The sequence below is a fragment of the Zonotrichia albicollis genome, chromosome 33, assembly GCF_047830755.1.
Source record: "Zonotrichia albicollis isolate bZonAlb1 chromosome 33, bZonAlb1.hap1, whole genome shotgun sequence".
In the NCBI taxonomy this organism is placed as follows: Eukaryota; Metazoa; Chordata; class Aves; order Passeriformes; family Passerellidae; genus Zonotrichia; species Zonotrichia albicollis.
In genome coordinates this window covers 3,976,449-3,998,629 of record NC_133851.1, presented here as the reverse complement: position 1 = coordinate 3,998,629, position 22,181 = coordinate 3,976,449, and positions in this window count along the sequence as shown.

Here is a 22,181-nt window from a genome sequence, read left to right as displayed (position 1 = left end):
CTCTTATAATTAGGGTTCTGTATTGTCTCATACTTGCTCTTCCCTCCTCGTGATTCGGGTCTCAGTTGGGTGGATTGAGAGGCATCTTCTCTTCCCCTCTGGGACCATCTCAATTCTCCCTCTCCCAAATTTTCATGCCTGCTGCACGAATCATTTGTATTTCCTCTGAGGAAAAGAGTATTTCTAAAATTGAATTTAATTCTTCCCATGTGTAAATATTGGGTCCTAAAAATTGATCTAGTTGCTGTGAGATGCCTATGGGATCTTCTAATAAAGGTTTAATTTCTTTCTTAAAATTTCTAACTTCAGAGGCCGTGAATGGGGCATTCACAAAACCAATACCACCTCTGGCCCTCCCCATAGGCACTTCCCTTAGAGGAAACAACTTTTCAATTCTCCCACCTTCATCTTGAATTTTCTTTGCTTGGAACCTTGTATTATATTGATGAATTGCTACGTGCTTATCTGGTTCAATTAACTTCTTTTCCTCTATATCTTTACAACAACAGGCCCTTTTCACTCCCTGACCTTTTGTTCACAAACTTTCCTCCTGCTTTTGACTCTCAGTATGTTGGGGTATGGGGGATAAATAAAAAGGAATGTTTTGTTATGTTCCAGAAATAAGAAGAGAGGAAGAGGTACTTTGGGTTGTGGGTTGAAATATGGAGGAAAAATAAAGAGGGGTATTTTGGAAAGTTTTGGGAGCCAAGACTGGGGTATGGACACTCTGAGTGGTACTAGAGACCGGTGTCTGGGTACTTGAGGAACTGGAGGGAATCTGCAAAACTGAAGGAGTACTAGAATGGGCAGGTTCTGGAATATTTGGGAAAGGACATGATACAGAAGAGGGAATGCTGGGAGCAGGACAACTTGAATTAAAAGGTTGAGGTGATTTTAAAACTCCTGTGGGAGTAGATACTGAAATTGCATCCACCTCGTGAGATGGTACTGAGGGGTACAAGGTTGGAGGGGGAGGAGGAAGGTGGTCTGTAGGAGGAGACGGAGGAGGAGGTAACGGGAGGTCATCTAAGGGGGATGGATGGATACTCTGAGTGTCATCTAAGGGATCAGGAGGGGGAGGCAGAGGAAGATGGTCTAAAGGATCCCACCTCCTTTCTGGTAGCTTAGTTTCTTCTTTTTCTTCTTCTCTGGATACTTTATATCCTTTTATTTCCTCTTCCTGTTTCTCCCTTTCTAACCAACATTTAGCATAACTAATCTCTTCCTCGCAAGGTTCTACCCAGATATTGACATATCTGTTTAAAGCTGTACATAGCCATCTTTCTTTTGCCCCGTACCAGGACAGGTCCTTCACCAATACTCTCTTTAGGCCATATTTCTGTACAGTATCTCATCATTTTTATTTTATCTAGATCCTTCATTCCCTCTTTAGTATCCCAATTTATTAAAAGTTCACTTAAAGGACTACTAGGACATATTTACTTAAAAACTTCCTTCCCTTTTCTCTTCCTGCTGGCACTTTTTCCAGCACAGTGTCCCATCTTTAACTAGCAATTGGTAGCCAATTATAATTTTTTAAAAAAAATATTATTTTGTTAATTATTTATTTGAATTTATTTATTTATTTTATTTTTTTAAATAAGTGATCAGTATTAGTTATTAATGAGAAAGAGAAAATAAATATTAATTATTGTGGAAAATGTATTAATAACGGTTACTTTAAAAAGTTCCTTATCGTGAGAGACAAGACAAAGATGGCAACTTTTAAAGAAATGTTTGACATGGGAAACGAAATAAATGTGGTGGCTTTGGTGGGAAACAAAACAAAAAAATGGTGACTCAAAGAAATATTTAGTATAGGAAACAAAATAAATATGGCTGTTTGTTGTGGTGTGTTGCAATATCCTGTTTTACCTTCTCCCTTCCCCCTCGCCCCTCGCTGAGTGTGCCCTGTCAATCAGGCTAACATACCAGCAAGGCGTCGTGTGATAGGTGACCCTAGTACCTGGAGACCCTGCCCCTTCACCTGGTTGGTGACTCACCTGTCCCCTCCCCTTCCCCTGTCCTGAGCTTAAAATGTGAATGAGACCATGCGGCGCCATTCTGTTACCAGCAGTGGCCCAGTGCAGACATATCTGTGCTCATGGAATAAACATCTGGCTACCTTCTAGCAGAATCCGCTCCCTTCCTTTCTTCACCATCGCCAGAAGCTCTCCCCTGAGGAGAACGGAGTCCTGTCTTGTGCCCCGCTGCACTCTGCCGCCAGCCAAGGCATCGCTGGGGTGAACACCGCAGTGCTGCCTCTGGCCCAGCAGCGAAGGTCAGAACTGGCCTGGGCACCATCTAACTGGTTATATTGGGATACATATTCCAATATATTGGCGTCCCTGTGGGTGGCTCGACCCTGAGCCGGAAAACGGACTTGCAGTTCCTCAGAAAAGCTTCTGCCAGCCGTGCATCCAGCTGAAAGGAGCCTGGCTTCAAGACTCCCAGCTAGAGACTTTGGGAATACTCCCAGAAAAAGTTTCGTGGACTGTTCGGTGCCTTTGGAAAGCCCTGCTTCATTGTGGTGAACAGATTTTCCAGAGGAAGAAAAGGGTAGCTTCTCTTACACCCAGAGAGAAGTCCTTTTCCGGTGGAGACCTGCCTGTACCCAGCCTACAGCTTCCATTTCACGTGAGTATCTCTGCTTTCGGTAGAGCAGAAGCTCAAAAACAGACTCTGCCGCGAGTTCTGTTCCTTTTTTGCCTTTGCATTTTGGCTGCGCAGCCCCACAGACAAGAATTCATAGCGTTCTAGTGTTAGCTTTCCTGCTGCGTGTTTCACTGTTTTTTAGAATTCGCGCCGGAGCGGGATCGCTCTCTGCCCTTCCCCCCCCGGCTCAGCAGCGTGTTCAGACACGTGTTAGGAGATTTTCTTTCTCTTTCTCTTTGCGGGAGAGGGGGGGGCTCTCTTTCCACGTGGCCGGGGGACCTGCGGGGGTCGGGAGTGCTCTGCACACGCGGCGGCGGGGGGGGGGGCGTCCCGGTTTCGGCTGCCACGTGGAGCGGCTGCTCTGTCTGCTCCGCGGGGGGGCTGCATTCCACGGCGGGGGAGGCTTTGTGTCTGCCTCTATTCGGCAGGGCGTGCCCTGCTGCTGCTGCCCGGGAATTTTAAAAGCAGTATATACAGCTGCATTGTGAAGCTTTTGTCTGCTCGTTATCGCTTTCTATCTGTGGTTTTTTTTAGAAATTGGTAGCTGATTTTAGCTTTGTTTTTGGTCAGGCGGGATTAAGTACTTTGCTTTTTAACATGGGTCCCAAACTTAGCATTGTACAAAGGGGAGTGTATTATGATATTGTTAGCATTTTAATCAAGAGTAATGTGAAATTCTCTAAAGGAAAATTGAAACAGTTTATAAGATGGCTTTTTCTGCAGTTCCCAAACATTTCCCCTGAAGAAATCCACAATATTCAATTCTGGGATAAAGCTGGGAATGAATTGATAACCTTAGGACAATTTGGCAAATTACCCTCAGCTAAATTTGTGTTCTGGAGTTTGCAAATTCGAACAGCATTGCTCAAACAAAAGGAAATGGAGAAAAAGCCAAATGTAAAGCCATGTGCCTCTGCTCTCCCTGTTCCTCCCTCTCCCTCTAAAACCCCTAAACCTCTTTCCCCAAAAAAATCCCGAGCACGTGTTAGCTTTTCGGAGAGCAGTGATGTCCAAAATGGCCCCCAGTCCCTAGGGGGTCCACAAGATGGTGGGTGCCACGCGGCATCTTCCCAAACCTGGTCTTCTTCTTCCCAAAATCCTCTTAAACATCCCAAAATTCCTGCCCCATCCCCCTCTCCTCCTGTTCCTCGTGACACCTTCCCCCCTCCCCCCGCCTTTCCTGCAGTACCCTCAGCTCCGCCCCTCTACTCCTCCCAGGGAGCGGCTGCTGACGTGATGTCACCAGGTGACCCCGCCCCCTGTTCCCACGGTATCCCCGCCCCCTGCCAGCCCCTTGACCCCGCCCCTTGTTCCCACGGTATCCCCGCCCCTTGCCGGCTCCCTTTCCCCGCCCCCTCCCCGGGTTCCCACGGTGGGGACACACCCACTGCCTGTCCCCAAACCTGTAGCTGTGATCCCAATGCTTCTGATTCAAGGGATACAGAGCCGGGGACAGCAGACCCAATGCATGGTGCCATGTTGTCGCTAGCTCCTGTTATATTTCAGCCTGCAGATCAAGCTGGAGCAGCCCCAACTGCTAATTGGAGTTCTTTTGGACGACAATTGATTAAAGAGATCTGTAAATCTCATAAAGAATATGGTGCACACAGTCCATATTTCCGTGGCCTTTTAAATTCTGAATTAAGTAGAACTGTTGTGATTCCACATGATTTAAAACAAATTTTTTCATGTCTCATGACATCCACGGAATTCAAATTATGGGAATCAGCATTGAAACAACTGCTAAAAGATGCTCTCCCAAGCTTACAGGCTGATCCAAACACAGCAAAAGACAACAATGGTAACCCCATTACCCTTGACCACCTCTGTGGTGAGGGTCAATGGTCTTCTCCCTCAGTCCAAGCTGCTGCAATACCTGCAGAAACACTTGAGAAAGTAAAAGAAGCAGCTGAAAAAGCATTCTTTTCCCTCCAACCTGAGGGGCCTTTTGAGCCCTATAGTAAAATCAAACAACTACCATCAGAGCCTTTTGTGAAATTTGTAGAAAGGCTAACTAGAGCCATTGAAATACAAGTTAAAAAGGAAAATGCAAGGGAAGCAATTTTAGAAGAAATAGCGTTTACAAATGCAAATGAACAGTGTCGAGCAGCAATCCTGAGCCTTCCTATGGAACCTTCCCCTACATTAAAAGATATGCTTCTAGTCTGTAACAGGAAAGTGCCTCTGATGAGTGTTGCTGAAGACTCCAGACCAAGGCTGCTGCCAAGACCACCTCAGCGTGTTGCTGTTGCCAGCCCTGCACCTTCTCCCTTAGCACAGCAGTACCCTGGGCAGCAGCGGAGACCGGCAATGGTTGAGCCCACTAAACCATGCCTGCTTTGTAATAAGCTAAGACACTGGAGTAACCAGTGCCCCCTGAAAAGGGAATTTGATGAATTTAAAAATAGCAGGGGAGGAGAACTGCAAGCCCTCCCTGGGGGTCAACAACAAAAAAACGAAGAATAAAGCGCCAGCCTGCCAGGCGTGCAGACATAAAAGGAGCAGGCCAAGAGAATAAGGGTAGCAAAATAAATCAAGCGCGCAATAATATTAATATTTGTGTAAGTGAAGCAAGTGTTTCAAAGACCAAGTCTGCTAGTCCACTGTTGGAAGTGAAACAAAATAACCTTTGTTATGATTTAAGTAATTCTGTATTAACTGCATCTTCTGTCAATGAGCCTTACAGGTTGCAGCTGACAGAGTCACTCCACCTGAAGGACACTGACTGGCATTTTGTCTCTGTAAATCCTGAACAGAAAGGTACTTGGAACCAAATTCGTTGTAAGTACATCATCACTGGGGACAAAAACACACCACAAGAGATCGAAATTGCTCCGGGACTGACAACATCAGATCCTAAGCAATTTGTTCTCAGCCTGCACTGTTTCCACCCACCCCTGTTTCTTCCCAAGGGACAAATTGTTGCTCAAGCTATCCCTGTGCCATCTTTACCTGAAAATGTTGATAAACAAGGGCCCACAGTCGCCCGGGTCCAAGTTATTGGGACAGATAAACCCAAATTGTGGTGCAATGTCAGTGGGGGTGGGGAGTCTAAACGCATTGAGATGCTTGTAGACACAGGTGCAGACTGCACAGTGATTCCAGTACAAGACTGGCCAGCACACTGGCCTTTACAAAATGTTGCTGGTCACCTTCGAGGTGTAGGAAGTCTGCAATTGGCAAGGCAATCCAAAAGCATTATTCAATTCGAGGGTCCACACGGACAATTGGCAAATATCCGTCCATTTGTGTTAGATTATTCAGAACCTTTGTTAGGGAGAGATTTAATGGCCCAGTGGGGTGTCACAATTAATATTCCAGACTCTCCACAGCATTTTTGTGCAGCAGTCATTAAACAACAGCGCCCCATCCAAAAACTTAAGTGGAAAACAGACGAACCAGTTGATGTGAAACAGTGGCCACTCAGTAAACAAAAAATAAAGGTGCTTGAGGAACTAGTAGAAGAGCAACTAAGAAAGGGCCACATTGTGGAGACCATGTCCCCATGGAACTCTCCAGTGTTTGTCATCCAAAAAGCTGACAAAAAGAGGTGGCGACTTCTCTGTGACCTCCGACAAATTAATAATGTAATTGAAGATATGGGTTCTCCTCAACCTGGTATGCCATCCCCAACAATGCTTCCTCAAGATTGGAAATTAGCTGTTATTGATATTAAAGATTGTTTTTTCCAAATCCCATTGCACCCTGACGATGCACCGCGTTTGGCATTCTCTGTCCCTTCTATCAATTCAGAAGCTCCTATGAAAAGGTACCATTGGACCGTTCGTCCTCAGGGCCTAAAGGTATCTCCAGCTATCTGCCAGTGGTATGTCTCTTCCCTGCTTTCCCCAGTGCGTGCAGCCGCAGAGAAGGCCATCATCTACCATTATATGGATGATATCCTTGTGTGTGCCCCCAATGATGATTTACTAACACATGCGCTTGACCTAACGATCGATGCATTGATTGTTGCAGGGTTCGAGCTCCAGGAACAGAAAATTCAAAAGATGCCACCTTGGAAGTATTTGGGCTTAGAAATTGGAAATAGGACCATTGTTCCTCAAAAACTAGAAATCAATCCAAGGATCAAGACCCTTGCGGATGTCCACAAGTTGTGTGGGTCCTTGAATTGGGTAAGACCATGGCTTGGTCTGACTAATGAAGACCTTGCCCCTCTTTTCAATTTACTGAAAGGGGGAGAGGACCCAGGTGCTCCTAGGTCTATTACCCCAGAGGCACGGAAAGCTCTAGAAAAGGTTCAGATTGCAATGTCCACAAGACAGGCCCACCGATGCCGGCCTGACCTGCCATTCAAATTTATCATCCTAGGTAAGTTGCCACACCTCCATGGAATCATTTTCCAGTGGGAGGAAAAACAAACACCTAAGGCAAAGGACACACCAAAAAAGCACCGGGACCAGAGGGACTCTCTCTTGATCATAGAATGGGTTTTCCTCAGTCACAAAAGGTCCAAGAGACTGACAAAGCCTCAGGAGCTGGTAGCAGAACTGATCCGGAAAGCAAGGACCCGGATCAGGGAGTTAGCAGGATGTGATTTTAAGTGCATTCACATTCCAGTTGAGTTAAAATCAGGTCAAAATACTATGAAAATACTGGAACAATTGTTTCAAGAAAATGAAGTGTTGCAGTTTGCTCTGGATTCCTACTCAGGACAATTTTCGGTAGCACGGCCCACTTGCAAATTGTTTGAACAAGATGTTCAATTTACTTTAAAATTAAGAACTGCTCTAAGTAGGAGACCTTTAAAAAGGGCTCTAACTGTCTTTACAGATGCGTCCAGGAGGTCACACAAGTCCGTTATGACTTGGAAGGATCCTCAAACCCAGCAGTGGGAGACGGACATTGCTGAGGTGGAAGGTTCACCTCAGGTTGCTGAATTGGCTGCGGTTGTTAGGGCTTTTGAAAGGTTCTCAGAACCATTTAATCTGATTACAGACTCTGCATACGTGGCAGGAGTAGTATCCAGAGCAGATCAAGCAATACTGCAAGATATATCTAACATCGCACTTTTTGAATTGCTTTCCAAACTGGTAAAGTTAGTCACTCACCGAGAGCAACCCTTTTATGGGATGCATGTCAGGTCACACACACTGACTTGCCAGGGTTTATCGCTGAAGGCAACAGAAGGGCAGATGCTCTTGCTGCGCCTGCAGTGATGGCCACTCTCCCAAATGTTTTTGAACAGGTAAAAATCAGCCACCAGCTTTTCCACCAAAATGCACCTGGCCTGGTTCGCCAGTTTAACATCACTCGAGAACAGGCCAAAGCGATTGTGGCCACGTGCCCAAATTGCCAACAACATGCACTCCCTACAGTGAGTACGGGAGCAAACCCAAGGGGACTGAACAGTTGTGAACTGTGGCAAACAGATGTAACACACATACAGGCTTTTGGACAGCAGAAATATGTTCATGTTAGTGTAGATACCTTTTCTGGAGCGGTCTATGCTTCTGCCCACACAGGAGAATCATCTATTGATGCTATTAAGCACCTCTTACAGGCTTTTTCTTTCATGGGCATCCCCAAGGAGCTGAAAACTGATAATGGGCCTGCTTATAAATCCAAGGAATTCGGGAGCTTCCTGCAGCAATGGGGAGTAGAGCAGAAAACTGGCATCCCCTACTCCCCTACAGGTCAAGCCATTGTAGAAAGAACTCACCGTGATATTAAAAGGGTCCTGGACCAGCAACAACAGGTTCTGAAGGTAGAACCTCCCCACATCCGGTTATCCAGGGCACTATTCACAATCAATTTTCTGAATTGTTCTTTTGACAGCCTGAACCCACCCATCCTACGCCACTTTGGGGGGAGAAGTCACAAGTTGATAAAAGAAAAACCTCCGGTTTTAGTAAAAGACCCTGAGACTTGGAAAATGGTGGGACCTTACAAATTGGTTACTTGGGGAGGTGGATACGCCTGTGTGTCCACCCCCTCTGGTTTAAGGTGGGTTCCTTCCAAATGGGTAAAGCCCTATGTTCCCAAAGTCTCAGAGAAATCTGCAGAAGCGCCCCAGGTTACTCACGCTGCCTGGAGAAGAAAACGCCGCACGCGTTCTCTGGCGGAAATTCCATTTAAGCCTCCTATCTGGAATAGCTTGTAATATATGTCTGTCTCAAGTTCCTTGTACCAGTTTAGATCCCACTGTTCGTGTGAAGCCTCGAGATGCCATGAGACCGAGCCTGCTTCTCGTCCTACTCGTGATCATCCCACCTGCGATCTCCTACATAGTACCGCAGCCCAAACCACGTATGGACTACCTTGACAAAGGCTCTCAGACATCAACAGAGAAACTGACAACGGGCTGAATGGACTTTTCAATGGCTGGGGACTCTCGGGCTGGTTGGGATCTATTCTGAAAACTGTAATTTTAGTGCTGTTTATTTTAGTTGTAGTTATTGTAGTTTTTAGCATTGTTTTTGGAGTAATTAGACGCATGGTTCTCAAGTTAATCTCAAGCTCATCTCCCCCTCCTGAGGTCTATCATTTGGAAGCCCTCAGTGCTCCAGTGGATGACCTGGAAGCCTCAGTAGAATCATTCTGCACCATAAACACAGTCCTCTTCTTTTTAAACAAAACTAGGGGGAGTCATGTTGTGGTGTGTTGCAATGTCCTGTTTTACCTTCTCCCTTCCCCCTCGCCCCTCGCTGAGTGTGCCCTGTCAATCAGGCTAACATACCACCAAGGCGTCGTGTGATAGGTGTCCCTAGTCCCTTGAGACCCTGCCCCTTCACCTGGTTGGTGGCTCACCTGTCCCCTCCCCTTCCCCTGTCCTGAGCTTAAAATGTTAATGAGACCATGCGGCCTCATTCTGTTAGCAGCAGTGGCCCAGTGCAGACATCTCTGTACCCATGGAATAAACATCTGGCAACCTTCTAGCAGAATCCACTCCCTTTCTCTCCACCATCGTCAGAAGCTCTCTCTCATGAGGTAGACGGAGTCCTGACAGCCTGACTTGCCCCGCTGCACTCTCCAGCAGCCAAGGTATCTCTGGGGTAAAACACCGCAGTGCTGCCTTTGGCCCAGCAGCGAAGGTCAGAACTGGCCCAGGCACCATCTAATTGGTTATATTGGGATTCTTATTCCAATACAGTATGATCCCAAGATAAGCCCAGTGTGCTCCCAGTCCCTGCCAGGATGAACCAGTTGTGCTCCACATGGTTCCAGTTGCTCTTTCACTATCACTTTTTTTCTAGTCTCTCCCAGTATAGCCCAGTTCTCTCCAGCATGTTCCCAGTCACTCCCAGTTGCTCCCAGTTGAGTTTTTGGGGGGATGTTTGGAGAATGAAGAAGTCCAAGGCTGAGTGGAAAAGGCCCCTTGGGGGGACATCAGGGCGTGCCGGTGGCGGCTGCAGGCAGAGGCAGCCTGGAGGAGCAGAGCCCTGTGTGCCCCAAGAGCCCAAAGTGGGGAGCCCAGAGATTGGGGAGCGCTGCCATTGGCGGGAGCCTCAAGAGCCTGGAGAGGGGCAGGGGGGACTCCTTGGAGCCGCTGCAGCCCAGAGCAGAGAATGAGGGGAGAAGGGAGCCCGGGAGCCCAAACAGCCCCGGCATCCCAAAATGGGGAGAGCGAAGAGGGGGAAGTTTTTGGGATTGCTGGGACTGCCAGCATCCTGGGTAGGGCGGGCACCGAGTAGACCACCAATCCAAGCGTGACCCCCTGCAGCTGGGACGGGGGGAGCCTCCCTGGACACCTTCAGGATGGGGGGCGATGCTCCCGGGTTCCGGAGTTCAGGCAGCGCCGGAACCGCGCGATTCCGGCCGTCTTCTGCTCCCGCCGCTTCCTGCTGCCGCTCCGCCTCTTCCTCCCTCCCTCCTCCTCCTCCCCCAGTTCCGGAGCCCTTCCAGCCGGCGGGAGGAGCGGAGATGGAACCGGGGCAGGTCAGACCGGAGCAAGGGGTGGCAGGGATGGCAGGAGTGGCAGGAGTGGGAGTGACTGGGCTGTACTGGGATCATCCTGGCAGCAGCTCCCGGGTGACTGAGTTCTGCTGGGACCATACTGGGATCACACTGGGAGTGAGGAGGAGCAGCACGATGGCTCCAGCGCTGGGGCTGGGCGCGCTCCTGGGGCCCCGGGGGGGCGAGAGCTGAGGGTGACCCCCGGCACCGGGACTCTCTGATCGCCCATCCCGGAGCACTGGGGGGGCCCTAAACCCCCATTTCTGCGCACCGGGATCCCCCCGCACCCCCATTCCCGGGCATGGGATCCACCCTGCACCCCCTGATATGGCACCAACAACCCCCGCACCCCCTTCCAGGCCATCCCGCCTCTCCCAGCCCCCAGAGCCCCCTTTTTCTTCCCCCAGAGACCCCCTGGATCCCAATTCCTGCCTTTCCTAGCCCCCAGCCTCTCCCCTCCTCCACACCGAGGACACCCGGGATCCCTATTCCCTGCCATCTCGGGTTTTCCACCTTTTGCTGGGAATGGGGAACACCGGGGACCCTTGGAGCTCCCTTTCCTGCATGCAGGAACCCCCTTAACCCAGCCCGTCCCCCCTCTGCCCACCGTAGGCTCCCCTTTTCTCAGTCCTGGAACCCCCAAACCCCGTTCCCTGCTCTCCCAGCTCTCCCTTTGGTTCCCCCGTGCCCCCCAGCCCCCAAATCTCGGTGTCCCCCCAGTTCTCCTGTCCCTGCGTTCCCTGCCTGTGGCGCTGTCGGAGCCCGGCCCGGGGTTCCCCCAGTTGGTGTCCATGGGGCCCCTGGCTGGGATCCCCTTCCAGCGGGATCTCGGCACAGCCAGAGCCGGCACCACGAGCGGCATCGGCACGGGCCCACCAGGGAGCTGCCGCTGCTGCAGCTGCATCCTGCCATGCCCAGTTGCTCTCAGTTCCTCCCAGTGGCTGCTCAGTCAGCTCCCAGCATGCGCCTGGCAGCTCCCAGCACGTGCCAGACAGGGACCAATCACACCCCCTACAATCCCAGTCCAATTGTAGCTACTCCCAGTATGATCCCGGTCACTCCCACTATGATCCTGGTCACTTGTAGTGTAACTCAAATCACTCCCAGTATGATCCCAGTCACTCCCAGTATGATCCTGGTCACTTGTGGTCTAACTACAGTCACTTCCAGTCACTCCCAGTATGATGCCAGTGGCCCCCAGTGTGATTCCAGTTGCTCCCTGTCAATGCCAGCATGACCCCAGGAGCCTCCAATATAATCCCAGTGACTCCCAGTCTCTCCCAGTATATCCCAGTCCCCCCAGCATGCTCCCAGTCACTCCCACTTCCCCCCAGTTGCTTTCAGCATGATTCCAGTTGCTCACAGCCATTCCCAGTCAATCCCAGTATGATTCCAAGCATCCTCAGTGTGATCCCAGTGTCACCCAGCATGGACCCAGCTGTTGCCACTGTCATCCCAGTATGATCCCAGTTGCCTCCAGTATAGTTCCAGTTGTTCCCAGTTCCTCCCAGTATGATCCCAGTTGTCCCTAGAATAGTCCCAGTACCTCTCAGCAAGGTCCAGCTCATTCCCAGTTGCCCCCAGCATGGTCCCAGCTGTTCCCTGTGTGCTTCCAGTCCCCCCAGTATGGTCACAGAAACTCCCAGCATATTCCAGTTGGCATAGTACAGTTCTAGTTAGCTCAGAATGATGCCAGTCTTTCCCAGTTCCTCCCAGTTGCCTCCACCATGATCCCAGTTTCTGGCAGTTGCACAAAGTGTATTCCCAGTGGCTCCCAGGACGACCCCAGCAGGAGCAGTAGTCACTCCCAGTATGGTTCCAGTCACCCCCAGTATGACCCCAGTCAGTCCCAGATACTCCCAGCATTATTGCAGTCATGCTCAGAGTGACTCCCTGTCATTCCCAGTGTGGGCCCAGTTGCTCCCAGTCGCTTCCAGTATGATTCCAGTCAGAGCCAGCACCTTCCCAGTCACTCCCAGTATGATCCCAGCTATTTCCCATAGGATCCCAGTATGATCCCAGTATGCTCCCATGATCATCCAGTAGTGTTCCAGTTGCTCCCATTTACCCCCAGCATGGTTTCAGTCTCTCTCAGTGTATCCCAGTTGCTCCCAGCATGTTCCCAGTCATCCCCAGTTGCCCTGAGTTGCTTCCAGCCTGATGCCAATTGCTCACAGCCACTCCCAGTCACTCTCAGTGCAGTCCCAGTTGCTGCCAGTATGATCCAGTATGATGTCAGTCACTCCCAGTATTGGCCAGCTTCTCCTACTGTGATCCCAGTAGGATCTCAGTAGCCCCTAGCACGGTTCCAGTCACTCCCTGTTCCTCCCAGTGTGATCCCAGTTATCCCTAGTATAGTGCCAGCCAATCCACAGATGATCCCAGTCCCTGCCAGCACGGTCCCAGTCATGCCCAGTTGTCCCCAGTGTACACCCAGTCATTCCCACTCACTCCCACTTGCCCCCAGCATGGGGCCCCAGTTCTTCCCAGCATGGTCCCACCTGTTCCCAATGTGGTTCCAGTCACCTGAGTATGATTAACAGATACTCCCAGTATATCCCAGTGTCCCTCAGCATGCTCACAGTCATTCCCAGTTCCCACAGTACAAACCAGTCCCTGGCAGTGCTGCCACCGCTGGGATCTCCCAGCCCTGTGTGCGTTTCCCCCTGGCGGATGTGCCGAGAGGAGTCCCAAGGGCTGGCACTGACCAGGCAGGGTCCCCAGCAAGGCCCAGTTTGGATGTGCAGCCCCCAGTTTGCCCAGTTTGCCTCTCCTTTGGCCCGGGCCGGGTTCCCCCCGCCCACAGCGGCTGGGAGCAGCCGAGAGCCCCACGCTGCCCATCCCAACCTATCCCGGCTCCATCCCCACTCCTGCTGCGGGCTGCGAGGGCTGCGGGAACGGGGCACCGAGGGTGTGGCTCCTGCCGGGGGAGGAGGAGGAGGGAGGGAAGGGGAAGGATGAAGGAGGAGAGCCAGAAGGGATGGAAGAGGAAAAGGAGGTGGGCTGAGGGAGGAGGAGGAGGGGGGATTGAAGAGGAAGAGTGGGAGGAAGAGGAAGAGGAGGGACAAAGGCAGATCGAGGAAAGCAGAGGGAAGCCCCAGCCCTGAAAGGCCCCCTGAGCCTGGACTGAGCCCTAGTGTGGGCAGCAGGGAAGGGGAGGTTTCTGCTCCTCAGCCCAACTCAGGTGAGACCCCACCTGCAGAGCTGCCCCAGCCCTGGGGCCCAGCACAGGAAGGACCTGGAGCTGCTGGAACCAGTCCAGAGGAGGCCCCAGAGGTGCTCCAAGAGCTGGAGCCCAGCTGATCTGGAGCCAGGCTGGGAGAGCTGGAGGTGCTCACCTGGAGAAGGATCCAGGGAGACCTGAGATGTCCTGCAGCTCCCTCTGTGCTCTCAGCCAGGCAGAAGCAGGCTCTGGATTCAGCCCTGGAGGACTGCAGGTGTTGGGGGTGATATCCCACAGATATTCTGTGGGATATCTCCTCCAGGATGCAAGCTCCTCGGTGGAGGAGTGAATCCAGGAATGTGGCTGTGGTTGTTCTTCCTCATGGCTTCTCCCAGCCCTGCTATTCCCTTGCCCACTCCTGTGGGATATAGTGCAGATTCAAGTGCCTCAGCACCACCAAACCCTCCCTGAATTCACACACCCCACCCTTGCGATTGTGACTGGGGAAGGGGAGCTCGGCCCAGATATCCTGGGGAGGTCCCTTTTCTGGGGGGATGTTTGGAGAATGAAGACCTGCAAAACTGAGCAGAAAATGCCCCTTGTAGGGACAGCAGAGCCCTGTGTCCCCCAGGAGCCCAAAGTGGGAAGCCCAGAGAGGGGGGAGCGCCGCCATTGGCGGGAGCCTCAAGAGCCTGGAGAGGGGCAGGGGGGACTCCTTGGAGCCGCTGCAGCCCAGAGCAGAGGATGAGGAGAGAAGGGACCCCCAAATACCCCAGCATGCCTAAATGGGGAGACAGAATAGAGAGGAGCTTTTGGGATTGCTGGGACACACAGCAGCCTGGACGGGGAGGAATCCCATGTAATGGTTTAGGGCAAATTTGTTAAAGAATCTGCAAAGGAGGGCCCCTCCAGAAAGCAAACCCCACATGGCCCCTCCCCCCAACCGCTTCGGGAAAAAATTCCTGGGAGACAGGTGGAAAGAACCTGTTTATTTGACAGACACAGCATCCCCCCCAGCACACAAAATGAACAATACCAGATGACACCGCTTTGAGAAAGATGACAAAATTAGAAAGTCTCTTTCGGGGGTGGTTGCTCTGTTCTCAGTCCCTCCGGCGCTGGGGCAACTGCTGCAGCCAAACCTTCGGTGTTCCCAGGTCCCAGTCCGGAGCAGGTTCGAGATGGTCACAGAAACAGGAGACGAGAAACAGTCCAGGACGGAACGTGGACTGTTTGGCTAAACTAACTAATAAGCAGAGGCAAAGCAGAGCAGAAGCAGAAGCAAGAGCACAAAAGCAAGCCAGCCAAGCAGCAAGCTAAGCAAGAAGAGAAAAAAACAGCCCGATGTACTGCTTGTCTCTGTGTCTCTGATAAGAGAAACCCAAACAAAACTTCCACTCTTCAGAGCCGGTCTTAAAGGCACAGAACAGAGGAATGGGGATACAAACATCATAATGTCACCCCAGGACATCCCAGAACCCCAAAACTAAGAGACCAGAGATGGGGAACTCCTGGGAGGCTTTTTTAGAGGAGATTTTTATGGACACATGATGCTGACATCTAGACATGGACTTGGACAGGGGGACCTTCAAACCCAAGGTGCTCATCTCTTGTTTTTCCCCAAACCAGGATTTCCTATTGCCAACCCCTGGGAGGCTGTGAGGATGAGGAAGATGCCCCAGGACATGGAGGCAGGTGAGGAGGAAGTCAGTGCCCCTTTCCTCTCTGTGCTGCTCCATCTCCCTGCCCAGCAAGGCCCCAGCTGCAGCACAGCCCTGGGGGGATCTCCTTCCCCTCCCCTCTGGCACAGGGGCAAATCCCATCCTGTCCTTGTCCTTCCTCCCGCAGAGCAGGGGCTGAGCATGGAGAGCTGGGAGGACAAATGCCCGCAGCAGAACCTGGTGGAAGAGGCCGTTTTGAGCGGCTCCGCGGTGCAGGAAGCCAACGGGGAGGAAAAGCCCCGGAGATGCCTCACGAGGAGGGGCTGCAAATGCAGATGGCGGGGATCTGAGGAGGAAAGCCCACCCTAAGCCAGGGAGGTGGACAGAGCTTCAGCCAGAGCTCAGAGCTGGTGATCCCTGAGCAGCTCGATGATGGGAAGAAGCCCCACAAGAGCTTGAAGTGTGGGAAGAGCTTCAGGTGGAGGTCCTGGCTGCTCTGCCACCAGATGATCCACACTGGGGAGAAGTCCTACGAGTGTCCTGAGTGTGGGAAGGGCTTCAGAGACAGCCCCCAGCTCACCATCCACCATCGCATCCGCACTGGGGAGCGGCCCTATGAGTATTGGGAATGTGGCCAGAACTTCCTCCGGAGCTCCCACCAGAAGATCCACACTGGGGAGAGGCCCTACGAGTGTTCTGATTGTGGGAAATCATTTCAGATCAGCTCCCTTCTCCTCACCCACCAGCGGATTCACGCTGAGGAGAGGCCCTTCCGCTGCCCCAACTGCAGGAAGGGCTTCAAGCACAACTCCCACCTCACCAGGCACCGGTGCATCCACACCGGGGAGAGGCCCTACAAGTGCCCTGAGTGTGGGAAGAGGTTCAGGACCAGCTCAGTCTTGAATCAACACCAGTGGAGACACCGCTAAGGGAAGCCGTACAAGTGCCCCAGCTACAGGAGGAGCTTCATGCACTGCTCCAACTTCCTCCCCCATCAGAGAACCCTCATTGCAGAGAGCCCTGGTGATCCACATTCCCAGTAATCCAAGTTGGGAAGACACCTGGCTGGTGGTCTCCACATCATCCTGGATCCCAGTAGGCACCTGACTCAATGCTGGGGCAGGAACATCCATTGGGTCTCAGCTCCATATTGGAAACTCCTTGGGAAGAGCTGATTTTTTACCTTGTCATGGTTTGAAAGATGGGTGTCTGCTAAGGAAGGCAGGAGCCCTCCTTGGAATGGAAAATGTAACCCCCCTTCCTCTGAATTATTAGAATCATGAAATTAAGGGGCTCTCAGGCAAAGATATGGGAATAGGAATAACAGCTCTTTACTGGTGTGTATAATAAAGTGTTGCGGTGTGTTATAATATCCTGTTTTCAACTTCCAGGTCCCTTCCCCAGGTGTTCCTATACCTCTCTCCCTTCCCCCTTGCCCCCTTGCTGAGTGAGTCCTGTCAATCAGGCTTAACATTCCAGGAAGGTCGTCGTGTTGTTGGTCAAGTTCAAAAGATGCCCCTATGCCCAGAGGTCATTGGCCTGTCTGGGTGTCATCCTCCCCTGAGACCCTGCCCCTCCCACCTGGTTGGTGGCTCACCTGTCCCCTCCCCTCCCCCTGTCCCTGAGCTTAAAAGCTGAATCAAGCCATGCGGTCGGGATTCTGTTGGAGCTGTTACCTGTGATTCAGACCTCTGTGACCATGGAATAAAGCTCTGGATATTAACCCTCCGGCAGAATCCGTCTCCTTTCTCTTCACCATCGCCTGAAGCCTTCCTTCCTGAGGTAAACGGAATTCCTAACAAGCCTGGACTTGTTCAGTGCCCAGCTGCAACCTCCAGCAGGCTAAAGGTGTCTCTGGGGTGATACGCCACAGCTGCTGCCTTTGGCCCAGCAGCAAGGGTCAGACTGGCCCAGGCACAATCTACCTGGTAATATTGGGATTCATATTCCAATAATAAAGCAAACAAAGAACAACAACTACAGCACTGACAGAGGGTCTGCTACACAAACCCACAGGGGCAGCTGATCCCGGTGCCCCAGCAGGGCTCGGGGAGCACCAGCCTGGGCTGGCAAGATATATCAGCAGGCAGGGGTTGTGGGGTGTGAAAAACACTGTGGAAGGAGGGAGACCAGGACACCAGATGGTCATCAACAGGTCCCATTTATTGAAAAAAGCATCAAACACTTATACAGCAAGTAATAAGCTTATGAATATTCTGTAAGCCAAGTGATCTATTGGTTAAACTATACCATCAACTCTTCCTCATTCCTTTGGGCCTGCATTCTCTATTTCTCACGTCTCTCTGTCCACTTGTTATCATACTCAGCTAGGCCCAAGGACACGCTATCTTGCAGGTGCAGGACTTGGAATTAGCCACAGCCTTCTACTTTTCCAGTCTCTAGTCAGCTAAATTCCCAACAAAACACCTTCAGTCTCCTGTGAAAATTTAAAAAGTTTAATAAAGAACAATAGGAAACAAGGACCATACAGCAAAGGTTATTACAGCCAGGTGCATCTTGGCACTCAGCTGGGGATAGCCCTTAAATACCTTTTCCCTTACACCAACCTTTTGAATATTCATAGACCCTTATGCATAGTAAACATTTCCCCAAACCAGTTTACATGTTCCAAGAACTCCTTAGCATATCTCATCCTTGGATCTGCCGTTTTAGAGCATGAGTGTTCCTGGCTTGTGGTTTTAGTCCTTTTTTTATCATCATCTTCAATTTTGAGTCCGGTCCACACTGCCTTTAGACAGTGGTTGCTGATAGTTAGCAGATCTGTAGAGGTGTCCTCATCCTGTGTTCACTGTGTTAGGAAAATTAATCCACAAACATCAGAGATTTAGGTCCAAAAAGGAGACAGAGGAGTCCTTTGACTTTATTTGAATAAAGGGAGAAGCCATGGGGCATTCCCCTGGGGTCTCTCAAAATTTTGGAGAATGCAGCCTCCTTTTTATCCCAATTTCCCTTCTCTCTTCCCCCATTGGCTGCGGTGTTTGAGAGGCACAGACTTCCTGAAATACCTGATACCAAATATTTCCCTCTAATGAATAACCGTCGCATTTAATTGTTAATTCTTATGGAATTTAGGGGGTTTCCCTCATTGTTTCTTTCATCTTTCAATGTCCAATTTCATTTATCAGCAAACCTATTTTTTTTTTATTTGTAAAGGCAAATATCTTTTTCCATTGATCAGTGGAATCCTTCCCATTGTTTCTTTTATCTCTCAGCGCTAGTTTTGTTTACCATGAGACCCACAGCTGGTTTGTAAAGACAAATCTGCTGTTCCTCTCAATTGGATGTTATCCCAACCAAAGCAGGCATTTTAGCACAAGCATAATTATATCAGGTATTTCACTCTATGTCTAACCTTAATTAGCAACAGAAATAGAAACTATATAGCAAAGTTATTTTAACACCACAGATATAAAATGTATTTTTACATTTGTGAAAAGCCAGTATTATAATATGTATCTATACCAGGGGCGGCAGGGCAGGGCGAGCCGAGCTCAGGGTCCCAGGCAGATGGGGATGGGTCCCTCGCTCAGTGAGGTGGGTGTTAATAAGGTCCCAGTGCAGTCTCACAAGCAGAGGCTCACCCTGATTTGCAGAAAAAACCCCACAATTTGTAGAAACTATAAAGCCAGTATGATCGATTTCAGCACTGGATGGTGCTCCCTAAGGACATAGGCACCCCCGAAAATTCCCAAGTCTATTTTAACTCTTAACTTGTTGCATATGTATAAAAGGCATGTGCATATGAGAGGAATGTGGGATTGTCTTTACAAACCTGCTGCGGGTCTGCTGCTAGATGAAACCAGCACTGAGATAAAAGAAACAATGGGAAGGATTCCACTGATCAATGGAAAAAGATATTTGCTTTGACAAATAAACTTTAGGGTTAGTGATAAATGAAATTGTACGTTGCAAGATGAAAGAAACAATAGAGGAAACCCCTAAATTCCATAAGATTTAAAAATTAAAAGAGGGGAGTTATACATTAGAGGGAAATCTTTGGTATCAGGCATTTTGGGAAGTCTCTACCTCTCAAGTACCTCAGCCAATGGGGGAAGAAAAAAGGGAAATTAGGATAAAAAAGAGGCTGCATCCTCCAAAATTTTGAGAGACTTCAGGGAGATGCCCCATGGTCTCTCCCTTTATTCAAATAAAGTCAAAGGACTCCTCTGTCTCCTTTCTGGACATAAACCTCTGATGTTTGTGGATTCATTTTCCTGGCACACACATATTAAACTGTCTTATAAATTTTATGAGCCTGCCAGTTGTTTAGTCACGTAGTTGTAACCCAGATTCAGTTTTTCCATCTGCTTCAGCCCCAGGGTCGGTGCGAGAGCCCCCTCTCCTTATCTCTCTTCAGCTTGGATGTTTGCATTCCTTTCTAGGTAGCCTTGAACCTCCTTTGTTTTCTCTGTAGGCTTTTTTGGGAGCACACAAGTTAACAGACTACAGGAGATTAAACAGCAGACTTCAGCTAAATCTAAAATTGGTTTCTACCCCGACTTAAATTTCTAACCCACAGCTGGAGAAGCAGCTCTGGGCTGAACTCAGGAGAAACTCCTAAATAAGAGAAGTGCAGCCAGATGCCCTCCTCCATGAGCTTAATCACATCTTTTGTTTTCTTAAGTATCCAGTTGTTAGTGTTTCCTAGCAATTTCTCTAAGTAAAAAGGAACAAAAGGACCCCCCAACATACCTTTGCACCCTAAAAATTCTGCTCTGTCCAATCGTTTCTTCTGGTGGCATTGAGCATAGCTGGATGATCCTTGGAGGTCTTTTCCAACCTAATTATTTTCCATCTTTATCCCATCAAAACACTCAAAATGGAGGTAACAATAACGAAATTAAACAAAGAGATCTAAAGCTGCACCACTTCACTGGAATTTGCAGCTGAATTGGGGGTTCAGAGGAATATCTAGGAGGATGTGGGTGTTGTAGGGCTGTTTATATGAACAAAAATTCAGTTAATATTTTTTTTGTGAGAAAGAGTTACAGGGAGGCAGCCAGATCTCTGTCCCTGCCAGGGTTCTGCGTGCTTTGTTATTGTAATCACGGGTCGTGGTTGTAGCTTATCTCCCCTTTTGTATTAGTAAAAGCCCTGGCTAGGGTGAGGTAATGGCCCTTCCCCGAGGCTAAGGTGCACTCTTCCCAGAATAGTGAAGACACCTGAGAGGGTGGGGGGGTTATGCAAGGCGCTCCAGGACCAGCATGCTGTGTGGGACTCCGTACACCAAACGCACAGAGAAAACCCCAAAAACAACGAGCCACCTAAGAGTTGAGAGACTGGAGTGATGTCTGGACGTGAGGAGCCGAGTGCTGAACCTGCAGAGACACTGGAAACCTTTGTTGATCCTCACCCTGTGTGCGAGAGCCCCCGGGCCAGGTCTGGGAGGAAGCGAGCCTCAGACTAAGTTAACATCGGGCGAGAACACCACGCCCTAAAAGCTCCCACGAGGACGTGATTCCCCAGCTCTGCCCCTAGTGGACAGAGCTGTGCTTATCCTCCTCCTCTGAGTCGCCCTGGGAGAGGCGACTGGAGACTGCAGTCCCTCCGAGCTGCCCAATCCTGAGTTGATCACTTTCAATAAAGGCATTAAAAAGGAGAAGAAGGCTACTGGCCTTGTTTATTTCAGCAGAGGGTGTGCACAGCCCCCATCAGGGGATGACCCTGGTCCAGCCCCTTTGTTCAGCACCAGGCTGGGCTCAGGGCTGATGGGAAGCAGATCCTGCAGCTGAGACAGTGTCATTGCGATGTTTTCTGAAAAATCCCTTTACCAATGTGAAAAACGCCAATCACTTGTTTTTAAAATTTTAAAAGTTGAATAGTAATATAATGCTTATAAAAATAGTAATACAATTAGGGTAATAGTAATTTGGACAATTAGATTTAGTACAATATGAGACAATAGAGACAAAGAGTTACAGACGCCCGGGTACCTTTTTCTGGGCAGCACGAGCCCAAAAAAGAGCACACGTTAAGAAAGGATTAACCCTTAAAAGCAATGACCTGTTGCATATTCATACACATCATACATGATGCGTAAATTCCATTCAAACACAGGATTTTGTCTGGTCATCCCCAACACCTTCCTCTGAATCCTAACAGCGCCTTAGAGGTGGGAAGAAGTTCCTTTCTTCTGATAAGCAGACAATAAATTCTTTTTCTCTGAAAGATTTAGGGTGTCCTGTGGCTGCTATCTTGCTGTGAGTCCTTTCTAAGAAAAAGAATCCTACATAGCATAGTTTCTATTTTAACAATTTTTATAACCTAAAACTATATTTAACACACTACTAAAGAGAATTAATAGAGCATTACTTTCTAACACAACACATAATACTCATTTGAATATTTGCGAAAAGCCAATCATAAAATACATGCATTTTTCACAGCCAGGATTTCTTCTCCTGGGAAGTTGAGAAGCCTCAGAGAAAAATGTAAATAATAATTATCTCACTGTTCCTCCTTGTGTTCTGCTGCTTTGGAATGTGGTAGATGAGTCTTCCATTGGTTCCATGTGAATTGTGTTTTCTTAATGACCAATCACAGCCAGCTGTGTTGGACTCTCTGCAGAGTCATGGGTTTTTATTATTCATTCCTTTCTAGCCTTCTGATTTAGCCTTCCTTTTTCTTTAGCATAGTTTTAGTGTAATGTAATGTAATGTAATGTAATGTAATGTAATGTAATGTAATGTAATGTAATGTAATATAATATAATATAATATAATATAATATAATATAATATAATATAATATAATCAGCCTTCTGAGAAC